The sequence below is a fragment of the Molossus molossus genome, unplaced genomic scaffold (assembly GCF_014108415.1).
Source record: "Molossus molossus isolate mMolMol1 unplaced genomic scaffold, mMolMol1.p scaffold_m16_p_13, whole genome shotgun sequence".
Taxonomy (NCBI): domain Eukaryota; kingdom Metazoa; phylum Chordata; class Mammalia; order Chiroptera; family Molossidae; genus Molossus; species Molossus molossus.
Genome location: NW_023425348.1, coordinates 2,321,171 through 2,338,060, shown reverse-complemented (window position 1 = coordinate 2,338,060; position 16,890 = coordinate 2,321,171). Strand labels below are relative to the sequence as shown.

The following is a 16,890-nucleotide window of genomic DNA, read 5'->3' as shown; positions in this document are numbered from 1 at the left end:
ACAAAAATTAATTAATAAAATAAATAAATAAATAAATAAAAATAAAAGCACACCTACTCTGAGAAGGCTCATCTCCCCTGAGGCAGTCTCTCTGCCCTAAAATATCCAGCTTATATCTCACAAAGTACTTCTCTGGCACGTGCAGAAATCAACAGACACAATAGTCTTGGAGATCTATCATGCCAAACAATTTTAGGCTACAGACTTCTCAAGCCTTGTTGCATTTTTACAACACAGGCACAAATGGAGACCTGCCTGGCCCTGTGTTCCAGATGAAATTAAGTTTAATGCTAGATATTGCCCATGACCAGAGCTACTTCCCCACCCCCTGGTCTCCTTCTCATCTTCATACCCTCTTCTTCACCCTTTTGCTGTGCCAAATTCCTGTGCCCACCCCCATCCTCCACCTGGACCATTTATTTGTCCTGTGACACCGGCCCACCCCACCTGCTGGTCCCTCCTCACCCATGTCTCTCAAGCCTCCTTTCCCTGCAGACTCCTGAGCCAGCAGGACTTTCCCTAAGGACTTAAGAATCAGACTCTGGAAGCAAAAGCCAAGACCCACAGCTCCAGTATAGGCCAATCCTCAAAAAGGAGAAGCCCAGAGCCCCCACACAGAAAAAGGGGGGAGCGAGCCAAAGGAGCCCCCTAGCCACCTAGGCCCAAGCCTCCTGTTCCCGCCAGACCTCAGCTACCCCTCGAAGTCTACACAAGCCCAGATCCACGACCCTGCCCGGCCCTGCCCGGCCCTGCCCGGCCCTGCCCTCCAAGCTCTCCAACCCCATCTACCAGGAGCCTGAGGAACCCATAGCCTTCTATGCGATGGGCCGGGGCAGCCCCGGGGAAGCCTCGAGCTACATCTACACGGAGGTGGAGTTGGAGGTGCCGCCAGGGGCTCAGGGCCCGTGGTGCATCTTCTGGCACTCGGTCCTCCGGAAGTGCCAGTCCAGGCCTGTCCCGGGAAGCCAGAATCCAGGTGGCCAGCAACTGCATTCTGATAAATCTTTGGCTAGACAAGGCCCTCCTGTGCCCCACCAGCCCCTGCCTCTCTGAGGACACAGCCTCCCTCACACCTTTTCTAGACACGTGCTTCAGGACGGCGGACAGGCATGGCTTCCCCTGGGGCCTCATCAGTAGCCAGTGAGCCTGCTGAGAGAGGATAACCTGGAACATCAGGTCTGGAGAACTTTACACACCCCCAGGTGCCATTCTAAGGAAATGTGGATGGAACCAGCTGTAGGTGATCGATCAAAGCTGGAAAGGACCTCAGCCATCATCTGTTGCGAAGATGGCAAAAAGGTATCACCCTAAATGCCAACTCCAATCCATTGGTCCTTGCTGCCCAAGGCGCTGCATTGGAAAGGATGTTAAGGTCATATCTGAACTCAGCAAAAAAGAGCACCGTGGTTGATTAGTGATGTCTGCTATGGGTGAGGGAAGGAAGAAGAGCAGCATCTATTTTGCCCTGATCATGTCCAACACCCTTGCTGGGCAGATAAGGAACAAAGACAACGTGGGATAGTGACTCGGCTGAAGTCAAGGACTAGAACTCAGGCCTCCTAATTCCCGGGTTCAGTACTGTGTTCCTGACCCCACATCCCCTAAGTCTTCACAGGAAATGTCAGAAGTTTCCTAAGAAAGGAAATCTGGCTGCTTTCCTGAGTTCCACAGCATTGGGTCCTGGATGCTGGTTCTCTTCCTCCAGATCCCAGGTACCCCTGTTACCTTGACAGGTCTGGAACCCCACAAAGAAGCCTGGAGGTCGGAGGAGCAAATGTAGAATCCACTTCCTTATAGGAACACACCCACCGGCTCCCTCCCAGACTCCTCTGTGTTTGGTGCTTCTGTAAGGACGTGGGCTAGTAGGGCCCTGCTGTCTCCCACTGCTCTGGCTTCTCCTCATGGAGTCCGATTTCCTTGGCCCTCTGAGCCTTTGGGTCTGGGCCCTGGTCAAATGCTGCTGTTGTCTGAGGGTTGGTTTGGTGAGAACAGATGTAAGAACTTGTTTGTTGATTCTTGTCTGGCTAATAAGTCATCACCAATTACCCCCCTCTGCAGGGATCCAAGTGAAAAAAAAACACAAAACACAGAGTAGCTGATTGGATAAGAAAACATGACTCATCTATAAGTTGTTTACAAGAGACCCACCTCACAACAAAAGACTCAAATAGGTTGAAAGTGAAGGGATGGAAAAAAATCTTCCAAGCAAACGAAAAGGAAAAAAAGCTAGGGTAGCAATACTCATATCTGATAAATTAGATTTCAAAATGAAGACCATAACTACCGTAACTACAGACAAAGAAAGCCACTACATAATATTGAAAGAACCTATCCAACAGAAAGATATAACCTTGATAAACATATATGCACCCAATATAGGAGCACCAAAATATATTAAAAATCTTCTGGAGGACTTCCAAGGAGAAATCAATAGCAATACAATCATAGCAGGGGACTTCAACACCCTGGATAGATACTCTAGACAAAAAATTAGCAAGGAAACTGAGACTGTAAATGAAGCACTGGACCAAATGGATTTAATAGATATCTAAAAAGAATTACACCCCAAAACTATAGAATACACATTCTTCTCAAGTGCACAAGGGACATTCTCAAAGATAGACCACATAATAGGACACAAAGTAAATTTCTACAAGTTCAAGAAGATTGAAATCATATCAAGCATCTTCTCAGATCACAATGGTAAAAACTAGAAATCAATTGCAACAAGAACTTGCAAAGACATTTGAACACATGGAAGCTAAATAGCATATTATTGAATAATGAATGGGTCAATGAGGAGATCAAGAAAGAAATTAAAAACTTCCTGAAAACCAATGAAAATGAACACACAAAAACCCAAAACCTATGGGATACAGTGAAAACAGTTCTGAGAGGGAAGTTCATAGCACTACAGGCCTAGCTCAAGAAGCAAGAAATATCTCTAATAGACTACCTAACCTCACAACTTAAAGAACTAGAAAGAAACAAAAAGAAACCCTAGAGCAAGTAGAAGAAAGGAAATAGTAAAGATCAGGGTAGAAATAAATGACATAGAGACCAAAAAAAACAATTCAAAGGATCAATGAAACAAAGAGCTGGTTTTTTGAAAAGATAAACAAGATTGATTGATGGACCATTAGCTGGACTGACCAAGAAACAAAGAGAGAGAACCCAAATACACAAAATCAAAAATGAAAGAGGAGAAGTAACAACTGACAATACAGAAATACAAAAGATCGTTAACAACTACTATAAACAATTATATGGCAACAAATTCGACAATCGAAGCAAAATGGACAACTTTCTAGAAACACATAGTCTCCCAAAACTGGACCGGAAAGAGATAGAAAACTTGAACAGACCAATAACAACAAAAGAAATTGAAAATATAATCAAGACTCTCCCAGCAAACACAAGCCCAGGCCCGATGGCTTCACGGGGGAGCTTTACCGAACATTCAAAAAAGAACTAATACCCATTCTCCTCAAACTATGTCAAAAAATTCAAGAAGGAGGAAGACTTCCAAACTAATTTTATGAGGCCAGCATAATTCTAATTCCAAAACCAGAAAAAGACACTACAAAGAAAGAAAAGTACTGGCAAATATCACTGATGAACATAGACGCCAAAACCCTGAAAAAAATACTACCAAATCGGATCCAGCAACACATCAAAAAAATTATTCACAATAACCAAGTGGGATTCATCGCAGCGATGCAAGGCTGGTACAGTATTCTCAAATCAATAAATGTGATATACCACATAAACATAATGAAGAATAAAAACCACATGATCATATCAATGGATGCCAAACAAGCCTTTGAAAAAATCCAGCATTCATTTCTGATAAAAACACTCAGTAGTGTGGGAATAGAGGGATCATATCTAGACATAATAAAGACCATATATTAAAGACCTGCAGCCAACATCATACTCAATAGGCAGAAATTAAAAGCATTTCCCTCAAGAATAGGAACAAGACAGGGATTCCCACTTTTGCCACTCTTATTTAACATAGTACTGGAAGTCTTAGCCACAGCAATCAGACAAGAAGAAAAAATAAAATGGATCCATATTGGAAAAAAAGGAAGTGAAACTGTCATTATTCGCAGATGACATGATACTATACGTAGAAAACCCCAAAGATTCCATCAAAAATTTACTAGACTTAATAAATTAATTTGGCAATGTAGTGGGATACAAAATTAACGTCAAGTAATAGATGGCGTTTTTGTACACCAATGATGAACTCACAGAAAGAGAAACTAAGAAAACAATCCCATTAACCATTGCGGCAAAAAAATTAAGACACCTGGGAATAAACATAACCAAAGAAATAAAGGACCTATTCACAGAAAACTACAGGTCATTGAAAAAAGTAATAGAGGAAGATATAAAAAAGTGGAAGCACATACCTTGTTCATGGATTGGAAGAATTAACGTCATTAAAATGTCCATTCTACCCAAAGAAATCTATAGATTCAGTGCAATCCCCATCACAATACAAAGGAGATACTTCACAGAAATTGAATAAATAATTCAAAAGTTCATATGGAACAAAAAAAGTCCTCAAATAGCCACAGCAATCTTGAAAAAGAACAACGAAGGTGGAGGGATCACATTAGCAAATTTCAGGTCACACTACCAAGCCACTATAATCAAAACAGCCTGGTACTGGCACAATAACAGGCATACAGACCAGTGGAACAGAACTGAAAACCCAGAAATGGCCCCAAGGCAATATGCTCAATTAATATTTGACAAGGGTGGCAAGAGCATACAGTGGAGTAAAGACAGCCTCTTTAATAAATGGTGTTGGCAAAATTGGACAGCTACATGCAAAAAAATGAAACTAGACCATCAACTTACACCCTATACAAGACTAAACTCAAAATGGATAAATAACTTAAATGTACTCATGAATCCATAAAAATCCTACAAGAAAATGTAGGCAACAAAATTTCAGACATCATATGCACCAGAATTTTCACTGACACATCACCTAAGGCAACAGAAACAAAGGAAGAAATGAACACATGGGACTCCATCAAACTCAAAAGCTTCTGCACAGCAAAAGATACAATCATGAAAATGGAAAGGCTATCCACTGTATGGGAGAGCATAATTGCCAATGATATATCAGATAAGGGGTTAATTTCCAATATATAGAGAGTGCTCATACAACTCAACAAAATGAAGACAAAGAACCCAACTAAAAAATGGGCAAAGGAACTAAATAGACACCTCTTTAAACAGGACATACAAATGTCTAAGATACATATGAAGAAATGCTAACATCACTAATCATCAGAGAGATGAAAATTAAAACAATAATGAGGTATCACCTCACATGTCAGAATGGCCGCCATCAACAAATCATCAAATAAAAAGTGTTGGCGAGGGTGTGGAGAAATGGGGACTCTAGTGCACTGCTGGTGGGAATGCTGACTAGTGCAGCCACTATGGAAAACAATATGGTGTTTCCTCAAAAAATTTAAAATTGAACCTCCATTTGACCCAGTGATCTCACTTCTAGGAATATACCCTAAGAACCCTGAAATACCAATCAGAAAGAATATATGTACCCCCATGTTTATAGCAGCACTATTTACAATAGCTAAGATCTGGAAACAGCCCAAATGCCCATCAGTAGACGAATGGATCAAAAAGCTGTGGTACATATACACAATATATGCACCTGTAGTACTATGCAGCTGTAAGAAAAAAAGATTTCTTATCCTTTGAGAAGACATGGTGGGACCTGGAAAGTGTCACCCTAAGCGAATCAAGCCAAACAGAGAAAGACAAATATCATATGATCTCATGTATTTGTGGAATATAATGAACAGTCTGAGGAATGCGGTAGTCCCAGAGACATGGAAGTGAGGTACAGACTGACTAGCCCTCAAAGAGGGGGTGGGAAGGAGAGATAAACCACAGAACTTATATGTATGTATGCATGAATAATAAACAGGGACAACAAAGCTGGGGAGAGGGCGGAAAGGGAGGGAGAGGGTGGCATCAGTGGGGGGAAAAGGAGAAACCTCTGTAACAAAAATAAATTAATTAATTACAAAAAAAATAAAAATAAGAAAATAATGTAAAATGACCTATTATTTTAAAAAAAAAGAAAGAAAACAACTCAATTTACAATACTATCAAAAAGAAAATAATGCAGAATAAATTTAATGAAATAAATGAAAATTCTATACACTAAAAATTATAACTATTTTCTAAATAAAATTGTAAAAGTCCTAAAGAAATGGAAAGACATCATGTGTACATGACTTACAAGTCTAAACATTTTTGAAATAGCAATAATTTCCAAATTCATTTACAGTTTAAACAAAATCCTTATAAAAATTTCCCCTTCCCTTTTTCTTACAGAAGGTATAGGCTTATCTTAACATTCACAATAAAAACAAAGGATATAGAATAATCAAGACTTTTTTGAAAAAAAAAAAAAAAAAAAAAAAAAAAACAAAGTTATAGGATTCACACTTCCTGATTTCAAAACACCACAAATCTACAACAAAGACTCTGTAGTACTGGCATAAGGATGTGCACAAAGATCAACGAATGAGAATCGAGAGTTCAAACATAAACCTACATAGCTGTGGTCATTAGGTTTTCAACAAGTGCGCCAAAAGGGTTGAATGGGAAAAAATTGCCTTTTCAACTAATAGTTTTGGGACAACTAGATATCAAGATACAATGGAATTAATTAGAACCCTTACCTCACATCTTACACAAATATTAACTCAAACGGATTCAAACATTTAAGTGTAAGTGCTAAACATATAGAACTCTGGGAAGAAAACACTGGGATAACTCTTTATGACCCTGAATTTGCCAACAACAACAAATACTAGATTAATTAAATTTCATAATTTTTTTAAAATTTCTTGTTTCAAAGGACACTATCAAGAAGGTGAAAAGACAACCCACAAAATGGGAGAAAATATTTATAAGCCATTTACAAAATAAGTATCTAGTACTCAAAATATATATAGAACTCTTACAACTCAACAATAAAAGACAAATAATTCAATTAAAAATGAGCATAGGATTTGGTTATATATAAATGCCCAATAAGAACATGAAAAATAGTAAATGATATTTGTCAGAGAAATGCATATCCGAACCATAATGAGATACTACATCACACAAATTATGATTTCTATAATAAAAAAAAAAAAGGCACAATAACAAATGCTGAGAATGTGGAGAAATTGGAACTTAATATTTTGCTCTTGGGACACTAAAACCATGCAGTCAGTTTGGAACCATTTTGGCAATTCCACAAAAAGTTAAACATAGAGTCACCATATAATCAAACAATTCTACAGTTAGGTATACAGCTAAGAGAATTACCCTTAAAAAAATGTGTACAAAAATGTCATAGCAGATTTATTTACATTAGTTAAAAATAGAAACAACCTAAATTTCCATCAACTGCTCAATAGATCAATAAAATGGGTATATTCTTACAATGGAATATGATTTAGACATAAAAAAAGAGTTAAGTACTGATACATGCTGAAACATGAACAAACCAGAAAAATATAGATGAAAGAAGCCAGAAACAAAAAGGGCATATATTGTATGGTTCCAGTTATATAAAATGTCCAGTATAAGCAAATCCGTAGAGACATAAAGAGGCTGGGGAGAGGAGAAAATGAGGAGTGACTGCTCATGGTTATGGGATTTCTTTTGGGGATGATGAAATATTCTGGAATTAAATAGTGGTGGTAATTTCATAACCTTGTAGATATATTAATAATCTCTGAGTTGTACACATTAAAAGGGTAAATGTTTGACATTTGAATTTTATCTCAGTAAAAAGAAAATCAATGGGAAGAGTGAAAGGACCATCTGTGCTTCAGACATACATAACCCCAACTTCAAACAGACTTACAAACTCCATTCATCTCCCAAGTCTCCCAACTCTCTATGTAGCACCCGCTGCTCTTGCAGAGCCTACACTGCCCTGCTACTGCCTTTGGTGAAACTCATTAGAACAACTTACCTTCTCTCCAGGTTTCTCCCAGGAACTTTACAGATAAAAAGTCCCAAGGCTTTAATTCATGTAACAAATTTCATAAGCAAGAATGATTCCAAGAGAGCAATAGCCAGAAGCATAATCTCAGGTGCCAGATGGCAGTTCACATTTACATGCTTAGGTACCATCATGGCTACCAGGCACTCTGTCTCCCGTCTCTTGCTTTGGCGTTCAGGGCCACATTGGAAAAAGATATATTGGAAAAGAAGGCCTTCCCAGGGAAGCAACAATGAGTTGGTGAGAGATCCAGCAGACTGACAGGTGTCAGTGTGGTATAATGACTCCTAAGAGGTGCCAAGAAAACATCTTAAATATACTGGCACATCTACTAACCAATCAAAATTGGAGCAGTTCATAGAACTAGAACAGATCAGGTTCTGAGATTGTTCGGGATTGTGAAAGGTTGAAGAGGTAATTGAATAAAGGTCCAGGTTAGATGGTAGAGGGCTTAAAAGGTGTCTTCTTGCTCAGAGCAATGGCTTGTGAATTTTAACAGCTAATTGTCCCCAAAGCAGACATGTTACATGAGGCTTATCATTTACCTTGAAATTCTAAGAAAAAATTGGGGCTAGAGATATAGACTTTGAATGTTATTTGAAACTCTAGGACATTATAAAATCAAGAGAGGGTATGTAGCTAGAGAAGAGGGAACTAGAACCAAACCCTGGAGCACCCCAACATTCTAAAGGGGGAAGAAAGGGGCCCGTGGAATTTGAGAAAACAGTTCACAAATCTTCCTCATTTCTTTCACCAATTGCATGCCTATGGAGTTCCCAAAACCACACTCAGTTTTGATAATTCTTTAGAATGATTTATAGAACTCACTAAAACCTGTTATTTCCTAGAATCGATGTGACAATACTCCATGTGTACTGTCAACCAGGTAAGCTCACCTGAAACTTGGTGTCCAAAATATTGATTGGGGCTCCACAACTGACCACAAACCTGTGTGAGCTTTAGTCTCTAGCCTTTTTAAAGATAGAGCGAATACTACAGGTCCCAAAGCTTTCATAATAATTCACATTGTTGGATTGGCCAGTGGCTAAGGACCCTGATAAACAAAGACACTTCTATCAGACAGGACATTTTAAGAGCCTAGATACCACCTCCTGACCTCTCTTTAGGTAAGGTTAATTTTTATTACATAAATCCAATAAATAGACAGAAGTGGTAAAGTTCAGCAAATCACGGAATAACATGGTTTCACAATAGCCAGGAAATGAGAATATTTTAAGAATGAGCAAGTACTCAATTGTTTTAAAGTTTATTAAAGATTTAATTAAGATGAGAACAAAGATCTGAACTGCAGATAAAGCAACACCTGTGGCCACTGGAAATTTTGAAAAGAAGTTTCGTGAGGTGGTGAGAGGAGGATATATGGGAAGAAAGACAGTGAGTACAGAGTATAAGTTATGTGTTAAAGGGAGACAGAGAAATTAGGCAATAACAGAATGGCAAAATGGGGTTATGAGAATTTTGCAAAAGATGGATGATTTTTTAATGTGTCTATACCTTATTAAAAAATATTGAGTAGATGCGGAGCTCTTGAAATGCAGAAGGAAAGAATGTCTGCTATTCTTTCCAGGAGATAATAAGAGGTGAAGAGGTCAAGATCTGAAGAAGAGAGAACTTCAAGGCACAAAGGCTTCATTCATCCTAGATGCGAAGGTGTGGTGATGGAACATGACAGAGTGTTATCCATTGGTTTCTATTGTATCAGTGAATTGTGAGGTACAGTCATCAAACGTGAATTGGGAGGCAGTGCTAGTTATTTGACAAAAGAAACATAAGTATAAAATAGTCGTCTCCAAGGTGGACAAAATTAACTCACTAAAGAAATTATGAGTGTCTTGAAGTGTTGCATGCTCTATTGAGTGTACAATAAAGAACTCAAGCTGGCACTATAAGTAGAGTTGTAAAACTGAATACTTATAGCCATTCCCAGTGATTACAATAAAGGTAGAAATTAGAGAGTTAGAGGTATTTACAGAGAAGTGATTGTATTGTAATAATGGACTGTGGAATGTGTACTCTGCAGGTAAGAAGGGAATTGGGGACAAACTGTATTTTGTGAGAGTTGATTGGAGGTCTCAGTAAGCCAATCATTTTAGTCACTGCCATTTGATATCTCTTTTGAAAACTGATCTCACACTTTCTGTGGATGCTTGTGCATTCATACAGAAATGATTTGGTTACCTAGATGTCAGTACAACACACCATATGCTTGGCCTCTCTGTTTGTATCTTTTTTGGTTCACAATTACATGCTTAGCCACTATTCCCAAAGTTCAACCATTGTCCTAAAGTAGTTGGAGGGTCAAGGTGGCTTCCAGCTTAGGCTATATTTGGATAAAACTAGCCCTCCTACAAAACATATGTTGGCCCTGGTTGTCTCTTTTACCCTTAGTTTTATTTCCTGGCCATCTCAAAACTATCCCAACTCCTCCAAAAGATTTGAACTGTATGACCTCCACAATCAAAGGCTCAGGTCTGGATCCAGCATTGCTGCTTCACTTTAGCATTTTCCTCCTTCATGTACTTAGTCAATGCCTCTCCTTAACTGGTGCTTCCCATATACATGTTGTTAAAGAAGTTAATCCATTGATACAAAATGATACTAGAATAACTTGTGAAACAAAAAGAACATTTTAGAATGGAAAAATATCTTAATTAGGTAATTTACCACTTAATGGTCAGCAAACATGGCAATGACCATCATTATATACCATGGGGTAAAGGTTATATACATTATGTGTGTGTGTGTGTGTGTGTGTGTGTGTGTGTGTGAGAGAGAGACAGGCTGACGGATAGCCCTCAGGGATTAATTCTCCAGGTGCTTTGAGCCAGGAAATAGTATGAAAACAAAGGGGCAAGTTATGCCCTCTTCAAGATAATCAGAACTAGGTTCTAACCAAAATTACTAATGCTCTTTCTAGGTCAACTAACAAATCAGTGTTAGAATAATGACTAAAATATTCTTCCATAATTTTTCGGGTTTCTTAAAGATCATTCTGTTAGATTTTTTTTCCTGGTTGAAAAATAAACCATTTTAATTTAGATATACATTAAACTTTGTAAATTGTGGAATAGGCTCTATAGTTATCACATAATCTTTATAAGGGAAAATAATAATACTCTGCTAATTTATTTATTATATTTTTATTCATTTATTTATTTTTAATCTTTAAGTCAACACACACACAAATAACCTTGTTGACTAGGAAGTCAATCAATAGTTCAAAATAACTTTTGTTTGGTAGAAACACCAACAGTTAAGACTTACTGGTAAGTCTGAATTATGTAAGCTAAATTACAGTTAAACTCCTACTAGAAAAATATTTCCTCTTTCATTTGACACTAATTAACAGATCTGTTGAAAATTGTAGCAGTGAATCAAAAAGGAAGAGTTCTTTTCCATAAATGAACACAACACACAACAGTAAAATAATCTTTAGTCTTTCTGTTGAGGTGCTTGTTTTGTGCATGAAAATTAAACTCACTTAGGTTGTATGTATGACTCTACACATTTGGTATAGAAATTGACATGAAAAATATATTTTCAGGTAATACAATGAACACATTTATGTGATATTATTTAAACAACCAAATGCTCTCTTGTTAGGAAATATCTAAATGACTGGAAATAATTGAGCTGACTTTTCCAAACCAGAATAGCTAGGGTCAAATTGATTACATTCATGCTCTGAATATTCTGATTTGTTTATGTCCACTTACTGTAACCAAATCGAAGAAACCCTAGTTTATAGGTCAAATATTTTTCATGACAAAATGGCACAGAGTATTTGTACATTTCCTCCATCTAATACATTATGGAAACATAATATCTCTTTATGGGCAGAAAAGTCATCACAGTAATTATGCTAATAGAGTTGTGTTTAGGTTGTTGTATATAAGGTAGGGAAAAAGTAGGTTCATGATTGTTTATATGGAAAATAATACAATAATCAATAAATAACATAGGAATAAACTCTGTGTTTTGCCTATAACTATAAACCTACTTTTGCCCTACTTTGAATGTTCTAAGAGTATTTAGATATCTAAGAAAAATATAAATTTAGCTATCATAGAGACTCAGAGAGAGAAGAAACAAAGCAAAATATATTACTATTTCCACTCTTTACTCACAGTCAAATTTTCACTATTTTCCTTTATATACAGAGTTTTAGTTTTCAAATGTCATATATAAAACATTAAAATTAATCAATTATATAAAAATATTTATGAATCTTCTTTCCAAGAAAACTACATAAAAACTAACAATCATTGTAAACACAATCTCTCCGTTTTGCCTAACATACTTACTCACAAATGCAGATCCTTTCAGTCACCAAAGCTATCTGACCTCAGGAAACTCAACTAATGGCAAGCTAAAATTAGCAACCACATGTCCTTTGCCTAAAGCAAGTCATAATGAAGGATAGAAAACTAGAAACAAAGGGAAGCCCACTCGCACTTGAAACTGTGCCTAATACTTCATTCATTATATATTCATTTATAAGCATTAGTTTTGACTACCACATAGGCTTAACAACAGAAACATGACGCTCAAATAAGTCTTGAGAGCTTAAGGAATCCTTATTTCTGCCTGCAAGTAAAACAGTTTGGACATAGTGTAGAAAGATTAGAAAACTGCTGAGCATTGCCTGTCTTCCTTGAATACCTATTTTCTTCTTTATGAAGCCACAGATGAGTCAGTAGTCACTATAGAAAACTTCCAAGACTCAGGGGACTATGAAGCTTAAGTAGAAACAGCCATACTCCTGAAAGCTTCTGTGTTACCATCAACGGACATACCCAAGAGGATTGTCTCCAACACAAATAAGGTAACAATCTGGTAAAATTCAACTGAAAGCAAAGTTTCAGGTTTATATTGTTTGATTCATTTGTCTTTTCAGCTTCTACTTTTCTTTCAGCTTATCTTTGATAAAAGAAATTTTAATATTATTTTTAACCACGAAAATATTTTGGATGTATACCAATTACTTTGTTGTTTCGTTTATTTTTGTTTTTGGCTTACTTTTTTTTTTTTTGTGATCCCTGTGTTTTGTTTTTTTTCAGACCAGTGTCTAATGATAACACCAATAATAATAAAGTGTTAATAGAAATAATATTAATTTTCTTGCCATTATGTGTCACACTGTATGTTCAAGTCTTTACATCATTGGTTTCCAAGCTTTATGATACATTAGAATCAACTGGGAAGTTTTGAAAATTCCTGAAGCCCAGGTTGCACCTCATGACAATAAAATCAGAGTGTCCAGGGATGGCAACCAGACATCAGTATATGTTGGAAATCACTGTTGTATGTCACTGCATCCTCTAAACAATCTTCTGGAATAGCTTAATCTGGTGGCTGTCTAGAGCCGTTAGGCTGCCTGCTCTGGAGGCTCCAAGAAGGTAGCAGAGTAGGGGAAAGTTACTCTCCCCTCCTCCCAGGACCAAACTGGAATTACAACTAAAATATAGAACAATCAGCCTGAATAACCAACTAAAGACTAGCTGAACAAAAATCTTATGACCAAGGATTTATACAAAAAGCCACTTCAAGACTGGTAGGAAGGGCCGAGGTGCTGGACCCACACCCACCTGCAGCAGCAAAGAATCCAGAGGATTATCTCAGCTGCAAGGGTGCCCCCTAAGGGGAGAGAGGTTTCAACCCCATGCTGGACTCCCCAGCCTAGAGCACCAGAGCCAGGAAGAGGTGCCCATATAACATCTGGCTATGAAAATCAGTGGAAATGCTGTTTGCCAGGTAGAGATAGGAGTCTGCTAGAGACACAGGTGCCCTCTCCAAAAGGCCAGAGCACAAACTCTTGTTCACAGCCACTCACCCTGGGCTCTGGCAGCAGGATGGCAGGGCAGTAGAGAGTTGCCTGAGGATAGACTGAGTTTTGTGGTTCTGGGGAGAGAACAGAATTGACAGCAGCCAGGACCCTGTGCTGAGTCTCTCTTCCAAATCACAGGCACCATTTTTCTTGGGTCGAGCACTCCACTCCATATAACATCAGCCTGGGAGAATGCAATAGCCCCACCCTCCAAGCTGCCTGTCACCAGCCCTGAGAAGTTCATACACTGTGAAGGAGTCAGCTGCTGGGTCCAGAGTGTAGAGGTAGGCCTGAGCAAACTCAGAGAGCGTCAGCAACCGAGTTGTGTGGCTCTGGGGACAGAGCCATTTCTCCCACCTTTCTTCGAGCCTGACCACGGTCACCCCTCACAGGAGATCCACTAGCCCCACCCTCTGGACTGCCAGTGGCCCAGTCCTGCTAAACTCAGGCTCTCCAGCAGGTCCAGAGAGAACCTGAAACAGACTGAGCTGTAAGATGAGAATAATAATAGCTACCTTCCAGTGTTTGTTGAAATTTTATATAATAAATGCAAATTGCTCAACACGAAAGAGCTATATTTATTACACTATTTCTGTTTTGTGGATGAAGAAAATAAAGCACAGAAAGTTAGTAATTTGCTCACATTTACAAAAATAAAGGTCCCAGAGAGCCTAACAGAATACAAGCCTCCACTAAGGCCTAGTTACAGATGGCAACTATTCCTTGAAAATATATAACTCTCAATTATCTGATTTATATAAAGTGACACAACCTAGAGACAGGTTAGCTGAAAGCTAGGTTGAGATGCCCAGGAGACAGTCATGTAGATCTAGCTTTAGCTCCTTTCACCAGGTGACTGCCGAGCTAGCAACCAGCTGCTCACTTCTCACAAACCTGTCACTTGCATAGATTTAAATTATAGATACTCAGGAAACATGATGATCTCGTTAGCTAGACTCTACTTCCTCCTTATCCCCTGTGAAGTATGGACACTGATTATAAAGCCTGTGGTGTTTTTCTCTTGTGTCCATTGTAGTATATTACAGTCTTTAATATTCTGATAAATAAAGGAAATTGACTTTCTTTAATAGAAGACTATGAGGAAGTTGTCACATATTTCTGAGTGGTTCTCAACTAAAAAATTATCAGAGTGGATTTTTTTAAATTTTGAAGATTGTACCTCACACTCAGAAAGACTGCTTTAATAGATTTTGGGTGGAGGGTCCCAACCCCACCCAACTTTTTAAAAACTAACCCATGTGACTCAAAAGTAAAGTCAGGGTTAAGGATTACAATAACAAATATAAATTGTGAAGCTTCATTATTTTTTTCTTTATCGATTTGAGAGAGAGTGGAAGGGGGAGAGAGACAGAAACATCGATGAGGGAGAAAATCGATTGGCCACCTCCTGCATACCCCCACTAAGGAGTGAGTGGCTTATTAAACTCAAATAAGTTTTTGTTTGTTTATTTATTTATTCTTAATGTTATGGGGCAGTGACTTTTGTTGAAGATGTATATGAAAGCTTAAACCCTTTGACCTCATAAAAGTTCCCATATATTAAACATAAATAAATAGAAGTATGGACTTTGAAATAAGACAGACATGGAATTTAATTCTGTTTTCAGAATGCCTAGCCACGTGGCCTTTTATTAGATCCTTAACTCTCAGAGAACTGTTTCTTATGATACAAAATGAAGACAATAAAATCTACCCCACGTTTGTTTATTTTAGGGATTTAATAATATCGTGTGATGTATTACTTAACCAAGCACTGGAACATAACAAGACCTCAACTATTACTTGGCATTGATGTTGCATTATAATTTAGAATAATAAATATGAAAACAGAAATAATTCTTAAGGAGATATAGGAGAATAGAGGTGAAACTCCAAGAAGTGATGTGGATTGAGGAAGGACAGTTTCACGGAAGACATATTATTCACTAATTCAGAAAGTCTAATAGAAATTTTATGGTGTATCTGTGAAGTCAACTTGCTGAAGTATTTCTTTAATTATAGTACACTTACAATGATTTCACCTTCTGTTTATTTTCTGATATTGTACAGTTGTTGAGTTAAAAATCAAATCATTATAACACTCTTGACCTGCTGTGACCTCATATGCTGCCTTTATAACCACAGCAAATGAAGAAACAGAAATAAAATGAAAACTATTATGAACTGTACAGCTATGCCTGTCAAGCCCATCATCTTTTACTTATTTATTTATTTGTTTATATATAGTTAAATTATCAAGTATTATCATGTAATTGTCATTTCTCAAGTCACATTTTTTCCCTTCCCACAAGGTTTTAGAACTGTTAGCTTTTACAATAACCACTCAATTTGTACTCACCCCCTTTTTTTCCACAACATATTTGCTGGTCAACCAGGGCTTACGATTGAATATCATTGTCCAATAGAGAAACTAGAATTGAGGCTTAAAGTATTATTTATATATAATGATGAAAACAAACTTGTCTGCATTTGAAAAACCAATCCTGTGAGGTATGTCTTTATAGAAAGGACTAAGAAATTGTAAAGGAACTATCCTAAGTCTGTATTTCAAAACTACCCTATGCCATTTTATTGCAAATTATTTAGAAGGTAGAAAATGCTGGTTTGTTTTAAAAGACAGTCTTATTCAGAACTTTTCTCAAGACTTTCTACATCGTATCAAATATTCATAGTAAATAGCACCACAGAATGAATGGATGACAGCCCCTCTAGAGAGGAAATAGTGAGTTAAAGCCCACTTTGGGGAGTAGCTATTATAAGTAATATGATTTCATATGTAAGCTCACTAAATAGCTTCATATTCTATAATTATTTTCTACTTTCCATCAGGAAGTATGGAACTGTGTTCTCACATGGTCAAAATTTGACTTCATTAGAAGACTAGTTTTTCTATAAAGGAGAAGTATATTAACTGTGTAGCCATAGGATTGTTGAACACTACATGAAACTTTCATTAGTA

At 37.6% G+C, this 16,890-nt stretch overlaps 1 pseudogene; it reads left to right on the top strand.

Annotated features, from left to right (window-relative positions):
• The first annotated feature begins 303 nt into the window (after positions 1-303).
• On the top strand, positions 304-1,137 carry LOC118627742 (annotated as a pseudogene).
• Positions 1,138-16,890: the final 15,753 nt, after the last annotated feature.